Source organism: Limulus polyphemus, unplaced genomic scaffold (genome assembly GCF_000517525.1).
Source record: "Limulus polyphemus unplaced genomic scaffold, Limulus_polyphemus-2.1.2 Scaffold2682, whole genome shotgun sequence".
Classification (NCBI taxonomy): Eukaryota; Metazoa; Arthropoda; class Merostomata; order Xiphosura; family Limulidae; genus Limulus; species Limulus polyphemus.
The window spans coordinates 44,038-53,161 of NW_013668292.1; positions in this window are offsets into that span (position 1 = coordinate 44,038).

Here is a 9,124-nt window from a genome sequence, read left to right on the forward strand (position 1 = left end):
AAGCTTTAACTTGTTGTTAAACAAATGTTTAAACAACTCTACTTATTCAATTATGTAAACAGTTATTGAAAGCTTTATAAATTGTTTATTTCATTAATATATATATATATATATTCACCATTAACGTCTAACTGTGTCACAACATATAATGCACGACGTTGTGGATCTTACCAAAGCACAACTATTCAGCAACGCTGTGTATTAGCTGGGTGATTATAAATACAATCTTTTGAATTTTGGGGGGCAATTATCGGGAGCAGTTTTTCTGATACCGACTGCATTGTGTTCGAATGAATACCCATTTCATTCTACACTTGAAGTATGTATCAAAACAAATATGTTGTGGAAGCAACTTGTGTCACTTTTCCAGATGGAGATCATTCTGGATTATGTTGCATATGAACAACATTTGCTACTGACCTTTGTGCTCTTGAATTTTCATCCATTACATGACGCTGCACTTTGCTTACTGTGGCTATGGAATGACTTGTTGATCTCATTCTGGATGACTCAAGTTGATCCATGTTATATTGTCTTCCAATGGTATAAAGTACAAGAGATACTCCTGTCTTGGAAATTCTAAATTCACAACCTGCACACATCTTTATGATATGAGTGTATATATATTACATCAAACAGTATTCTTGGTATACCATACAAAGAAAACCAGTCAAGTTGTCAGGCACATGGCTATGGATTTCAGTTTGATTGGACTGTTGAAAGGGCACTGATAAATCATCATTCTCCTACACTGAATGAATTACAAAATGGTAGGGTGTGCTTTGGATATGACAACCTTGCAAAGGAGCTTTTTACAATGGAAACTCTGCTGTAGGGCTGTTATAAAAGTGCACGATTGTCAGATAAGACATGGCTAGGCGTGAATATGGACTGTAAATACATGATGAGGCTCCAGAATAGTTTTAATACAACATACTCAATCTTTGTATAATTCTGTATAAATAGTTTGGAAAGATATGTTGAAGTATAGTATTTTATTCCAAGTAGCATTTAATACGAAACTTCAGATTAGTTCTTTGTTTTTCATTTATTTGTTTCTTTTATTGAATTACTGTGACAAAAGTTTACTGTTTCAGCTATAATTTGTAAATTATTGTGACTGCAGTAAAAATTAACAATCATTTATATTTAAAAGACCTTAGCCAATCTAACCCTTCATGAAAACTTAATCAAAATTAATCCCAAGGTGAAGAAAGTACTGTTGTAAGCAATGTTTTTAATATGTTAAATTAGATGTTTTTTTATTGTTTGCCTAGAAGAAGTTTTAGCATGATGTAGTGATGATGTGTGACGCCTAGAAATTTTCGTAGTGTGTAGATTTTACGTGACCTTACGAATTTTTTATAGGTACTTGAAAAATTTGAAATAATAAAAAAACACTAGTGTGTTAGTTAGTCAAAGATAGTTTGTATGTTAGTTCATTGTTGTAGATTTTGTGTAGTAGATATGACAGAGAGAAGAAACTTATCCAGTGACTGACTGTTTCATTTTATTCGTGAGTTGAGTTAGGCGTTTCGTATAGTGAGTTTGTAGAACTTGTGATAGAAGGAATAAAACGTTTTCATTTTTGTTAAGTATACTGGATTTTCTATTATTTTTATCGAATTAAAAAATAACCCAAAGATAGAAACCGTTAGATAATACTTTTGTTTTTATTTTGTTGTTAAGGGCAAAGTTACACAATTGTGTTATCTGTGGTGTGCCCATTTTGTTCGTGTTGTTCGAATTTTAGCATTATAAGCTCTCAAGCTTACCACCGAGCTATCTGGAGGAAGCAGAAATCAAAATAAAGAAATCATGAAATTATTGGTGTTTAAAATGGTTGTTCAACCCTTTCGGGTGTATTTTGTTGTTGGAATGAATTCAAAGTACTACAATATCGAGCTATAGAAACGCTGTTTCCAATGTAAAATTGTTACTTTGTACTAGACGTACTTCTGCAGTGTTCCCGAAAGTGTTATGTTTCAATATTGAATAAAACCAAAATGAAGAGTAACAAGTATTTTTATTTCTTGCTTTTGAAGTTCATATGTCATGCTGTGTTGGAGCTTACACAGAGTGCATAATTCTTCTCGTGATTCAAGGCATGCGCACGTTTTATTGACGTCACGACAGTACAAATTGCAACATTAATAATGGTTGGAGATGGCTTGAATGGGTAATGAAGAAAACTTTAATATAAGTTTAACATAACAGCAAATGTACAACGTTTCGACAAGGTTTTGCAACATTAAGCGTCCCTTATATGACGTCATTTTAGTGCCTACTGACCGACGGACAACACACTACTGTATAACGGTGTGAGTGGTTAAAACAGGTGATCCTTCCAGGCGGCCTTTGGCTCCCTTTCGTGAAAATAAAATAAATGACATTAACAAAGTTGCGAAGAATTTACTGAAAACCTCACTTTCATTATGTTTTTTCATTGTATGCCCCCCCCCCCCCAGTGGCACAGTGGTATGTCTGTGGACTTATACTGCTATAAACCAGAGTCCCTTGTGTAACTTTATGCTTAATAACAAGCAACTTCAGTTTATGAGTTTTTTTTATAAGTATTAAAAATAAAATGCTATAGAGACATAAGTAAAAAATAGAGAAAAAACAAAACAGCAATCAACACACAGGGCTTCCTTTAGTTACTCATATATAAAGCTATACTCCTCTGCCAAAGAAAACTTCAAATATATAAAATGGATGAAGTACCTTCGAAGTTGCATCGATAGCATGTTTGCCGAGTTTGAATGCATTGAAACCTGCACGTGCGTTGTACTTGCTGACTTTGCAAGGCTTGTGGCGTATTGTCGTCTTTCCATGATTGTCGTTCTTGTAGTTAAAAATTCTTACAGTTGAGAAAGAAGATAAAAACCGTTGTTAATTTCAAAGATGACATATCAGTAAAACTAGAAATTAATATCCCAAAATCTCTGTGAAGCAGGTTTTATTGAAATTTGGGGAAAAAATAAAAAAATCTGGCGAGAAATGTATATGTTTTGTACCTAAGGTTTATTTCGTAAGTTTTCTTTTTAAAGGTTTTATTTGCGATTATTACATAACGGTGGACAATGCCGCAAATATTTACATGTGTATGTACATATATGTTAATATTTTTTATGTTAAAGACTTTCAAACTGTTATAAGAGAAAATTGAACATCATACAACTAAATATAGGGTACACAGTAGAATTTATCCTGTCTATTGGAGGTTAACTTACTTGTAATAATGAACTTTTTCAAATAATTTTATAGTGTTATGGTGGTTTTTCGGCTGCCTAAAGGGGTCAGCTGTTTTAACCACTCACACCATTATACAGTAGTGTGTTGTCTGTCAGTCAGTAGACACTAAAATGACGTCATATAAGGGATGCTTAACGTTGCAATTTGTACAGTCGTGACATCAATAAAACGTGAGCATGCCATGAATCACGAGAAGAATTATGCACTCTGTGTAAGCTACAACACAGCATGACATATGAACTTCAAAAGTAAGAAATAAAAATATTTGTTACTCTTAATTTTAGTTTTATTCACTCTTGAAACAGAACACTTTTGGAGACCCCGCGGAAGTACATCTAGTATATTTTTGCGTATTGCAAGAGTTAAAGCATAATGTGTCTCGGACCAAATTCCCTCGTAAAGGAACACAAGTTCCTCCTGTAATTGGTGCTATGATCATTAGGATTCAGCTTGCTCTAATGAAAAACGGCCATTATTTGTATTATTAAATTCTTCATTTCCTTTCTTATAAGGTTGTATATTCCAGTTCAGTCGGTAAGGTTTTATGAATAAGCCTACTCTCCAGTCTACAGTTTCCAATTTAATACGCTAAAGTATGAAACAAAAATGAAACTTAATGAGTGTTGAAACTTTAAAGCCGTGAATGAAAACAAACACTGTTGTAAAAAACATGTATATATACCTGCATACGTAAAAATTCTGATATCAGATAAATAAACCACTTAAAAATGATAAAATCCTAAAACTTTATAATTATAATAAAAAACATAAATTACATAGTACTCAAACATATGACTGACTAGTTACAGACCATAAGATACTGTTTTTTTTTTTTTTTTGCATGGTTATATGCCAAGATTTTGCGAGTGGGTATTTTATTGGTCAGTTAACCAACTTGTGAAATCCTACTACAAGTTTGTTTGTTTATCCTCTAACTTGGTATGTGGACCTATCAATATGGTTTAACGAACTAAGAATGGTTCGGAATGTATCAGAAGAAGTTATTTTTATAAACTAAAATATTTCATAGCTCCGATGCTTGTTAAATATAGATCAGTCAGTGAGGGTGGCCACTGATGGAATTTCTCTAGTTTTCTCATTTATTACATGGGTTTTCATACAATCATTTTTTCAATCATTACTAGCATATTTAGGACAACAGCAGGAACACTATTTATATTCATAAGTGGTAAAACATTAATTCTATAGTTGCATTTCGTTTTAAAATCCCATCACCCATTTGATGGATTTCTTTTTCGCACATTGCTTATACATACTTTCAAGATAAACATACTTATATCAAGTGAGATATTTTTAAGTTACGTGTTACTTTTCGATAAAAAAATACTAAAATATAAAATAAAATGTTATTTAAATAATCAGACCCAGTGGACATGCATAATTTTATTTTTATGTACTTTCAATCTTTATATTTGCCACTAGTATATTTCGTAAAAAGCAAAAAACACAAAAAATCTTCATAAACCTCTTACAGTACATCTACTAGTATCTCTAAATCAAGTAATAAGGTAATATTGAACTCTTAACGTCTTTGTTTAGATATCACCAGAACGGTTTAACAGAAAAAAAGAAAGGGGGTTCCATAACTACTGTATACGTTCTTCTTTAATTTAATTTCTAAGTTCTTAAAATCTTTAAATGACGAATATGTAAGGTATTAGACTAGTTATTTGGGATTTTTGTTTGAAGTTAAGCACAAAGCAACACAATGGACTATCTGTGCTCTGCTTACCACGTGTATCGAAACCCGGTTTCTAGCGTTGTAAGTCTGCAGATATTCCGCTGTGCTACTGAAGGGCTTGAGATTTTTACGTGATATTTATCTAGATTAACTCGTAATTTTACATTTTGTTCTTATTTCTTTTCGGTGATATGAAGGTTATCACAAATTACAGAATATAAAAGGTACAAGCAGCATTTTAAGTTGCGGATGAGCGGCTCATAGCACGTGTCTGAGTTTTTTTCCCCCAAGTACAAACTTTTAGGTCATAACTCCGTTAACTCTTGATCGATTTAACATGTAATTACGGTTTTGGATTCAGGAAATCAAACCATTTCGATTGATGCATTTGACTACGCCCAAGGTTTCATATATCAATGTATTCTAATTCTGCCTAAAAGAATTTCAATTTGAGGGTAGGCTGGTAGAGATCCCTATGAGTAATAAAATCGAATCGCTTGGTATTGCTGGCGCACAAAAATATAGCTACTAGAAAGAGGAACAAAGGTCTCATAGATTAATTTACTCCAATCCTGCCTAAAAGAATTTCAGCGACGCGGCTGTTGAGGATTCTCTCTTATTTTTGCTACATAATTGGATTTAGAATTGATATATAATGCATTGATATACCGTTTGGTCGTATTATACATTTATTTTCTTTCAAATAACAATTTATACCAATATCACAATTACTTTGTTGTTCTGTTGACGCTAAGTAATATATATATATATATATATTATTTGATCGATGTATTGACCAAGACATTTTTCAATTAGCAAAGTACCTGTAATCTGTTTAAGTTTTTCTTGAATAACGCGGAAGTTAACATGCTCTCAAGGTGAGTTATTCGTATTAAAAGTGTAATATTTCTTGCATCTTTGTTGTGATAAAAAGATTTGTCATACTTCAGTCCGGCTGTGTCCGCATCGCAACTTTATTGGGATCTAGATCATTTTTGGGATCTGGGAGGGTCAGGTATGATGTTCCATCTCTTTCTCCCTCCTGTAATGGAGACAAGTACGCACTGTTTAAATGGTGAACGTCACACAAAAGAGGGTGTTGATATCACTATAAGTCACTGATATGATTTCAGTACTCCTATCAGGACCAACACCTGGCTATTTCGACGATCACTTCGTCGGGATCGGGGAGGGTCAGGTATGGAAAAATCCACATCTTGCTCCTCGTTGTTTCAATCAGTCATCGGGTTTTAGGTCTTGGCAACCTAGGAGGGTCAGGTACTAAGTATACCTCTCCCTCCCTCCTGAATTGTTGTTTGATGTTCCATACTTGGGGTTCTAAAGTGAGCTGGTTTGGATGTTTATCGGTTTCTGTTACAACTTTCCTTTTCAGAGCTACGTCCATTTTATGTTGTCAGGTTATGTATCTTTAAGAAAATTATGTTAGCTGTGTATTTGTGTGCTGTATTGTTTGTGGAAATACGAGTAGTTGTATGATCTGTGGTATTAATGGTGTTAGGTGTTCTATAGCTATTTTAATAATCAATGTTATGTTGGGGGTTTCTGTATTTGGCTAGGAATTCATAAAATATATTTTGTCCGCTTCTGTTATTTTGCTTATTGTTTCAGTTTGTTGTGTTTGAACGTTTGTGTGTTCTTCGTTTGTTTAGGTGTGTATTTTTGCTGCCTGTGCGAATGTATTTTTAGTAGATTGTTGATTTGTGTTGGTGGTCTCTTGAAGTTTGGGTGTTGACAATAAAGGTGTTCTTCTTTGTGTTCTGTTTGTTACCTGATTTTGTACTTCTGCGTTTGTGTTATTTAGTATGATTGTTATGAGTGTTTTGATGTTGTTGTATTTTTGGCATCTTTTGTAGTATGCCGTGCATTGGTGTTGGCAGTTACAGTAATGTGGTTGTGTGTTTTTTCGAGGATAGTCTGTGTTTCTGTGTTCTTCCCCACACCCTACGTAATAATGGGTTAAAACTACCGCTGGTGTTTCGGTTGGTTCTACTGTGTTCATACCAGAGAATAATATCATTTGATATCAAGCGTTTCGTGTACATGTATTTTAACTAAATTAGTGAGTTTCTGTGTTCTGTTTGAGAATATGCGTTCTATGCGTATTGTGTTTGTATGTAAGTTCTCCTCATTCGTAATGCTTTTATAACAAAAGCTTTAGGGTTTGGTTTAGTGCCTGGTCTGTGTATGTATAGTGATATTTTCGGGTTTGAATGCGTCTTGCGGCCATTGTTTCAACCGTCGGTTGACGAGGGCGCCGCCCTTGGCTAGACGCTTGATAGCAGCTATGATGACTTCCGGCTTACATCGTTTGATTTTAGTCGCAAGTTGAGGTTTGCTGTACTGGGCTGGGACTCCTTGTATTATGATAGAATGCTGTGGTGGTTTTTTGTGTGCTGTATCTGTTTGAGTGATCGTATTAGGTTTGTGTAGTGTCAGTTTTCTTTGTTTCTTGGTTGTAACCAGAATGTCAAAAGCTCGTTTAGTTTTGTTTTGAATTGCGCGCAAAGCTACTCGAGGGCTAGCCGTCCCTAACTTAGCAGTATAAGGCTAGAGGGAAGGCAGCTAGTCATCACCACCCACCGCCAACTCTTGGGCTACTCTTTTACCAACGAATAGTGGGATAGACCGTCACTTTATAAAGCCCTCACGGCTGAGAGGGTGAGCATGTTTGGAGTGACGGGGATTCGAACCCGCGACCAGCAGATTGCGATTCGAACGCCCTAACCACCTGGCCATGCCGGACCTGGCAGTTTAGTTTTTATTGGTGTCGAATTGTAATATAGCTTACTTTTCACTACATGTTTGTCACATAGTTAGACAGGCTTCAGGAAATTACATGCCTTATCAGTAACACTGGATAAGGGCTAAACAAAAAACAATACTTTATTTTCCCTCTTATAGCCGTAGTGTATAACGCTACTATAAAATTATGTGAGCTGGAATAGATCCATTCCAATGTGACGAATAGGGATAAGAGCAGTTTATCTTGGAAAGTATAATTCTGCATTACAAATGGAGTTGTTTTGATATAAGCTGAGGATATAGATTATCCGGTGTTGAATTTCATTATTTAATCATACTTATTCAAACTGTAAGAATTACGCCCAGTTGTGGATCTGTAGCATTGAAATCGAAAACCTCTTTCAATTACTCTCGACGGTACACGGTAGTTGCTACAAGATTAACGATGATAAACTGAGCGCTACTATTCCAATGATGATATGACGTACGTAGATACGTACCAAGTTAAGTGTGGAGAACATGTGATAGTAATATTATACATCACAAAGTTTTTGGCCAAAAAGCGCATCGCCGTAATATTCTAAGGCTATCAGTTCCTTTATTTTCTTAATAATTTTGATTCACGTACTACAGATTGTAATGATCAAAACTTGATCGAGAATAGTAAAAAAATTATCATAAGTTATGAGTGATATAAAATAAAACTCGCATATTGCCATTTTACTGTAATTATAACACTTTGTGTTCTTCAGAGTAATATAATTATCATAAGTTATGAGTGATATAAAATAAAACTCGCATATTGCCGTCTTACTGTAATTATAACACTTTGTGTTCTTCAGAGTAAAAAAATAATAATCATATTTAATAGTCTTACTGTAGAAACATCAGAAAATAAGCTATTAAAAAGGTGTTAAACGAGTGGTCGGTAACGTAATTCGTGGCCCGGCATGGCCAGGTGGTTAGGGAGCTCGACTCGCAATCTGAGGGTCTCGGGTTCGAATCCCCCCTCCCACCAAACATGCTCGCCCTTTCAGCCGTGGGGGCGTTATAATGTGACAGTCGATCCTACTATTCGTTGGTAAAAAGAGTAGCCCAAGAGTTGGCGGTGGGTGGTGATGACTAGCTGCCTTCCTCCTAGTCTTACACTGCTAAATTAGGGACGGCTAGCGTAGATAGCCCTCGTGTAGCTTTGTGCGAAATTCATAACAAACGATACACCAACTAAAATGGTACGTTTGCCAAATTATGGAAAGTAATTAATTAATTTATGCCCCCCAGTACAGCGGTATGTCTGCTGACTTACAACGCTAGAAACCGGGTTTCGATACCCGTGGTGGGCAGAGCACAGATAGCCCTTGTGCAGCTTTGTGCATAATTAAAAACAAAACAAACAAACATAAT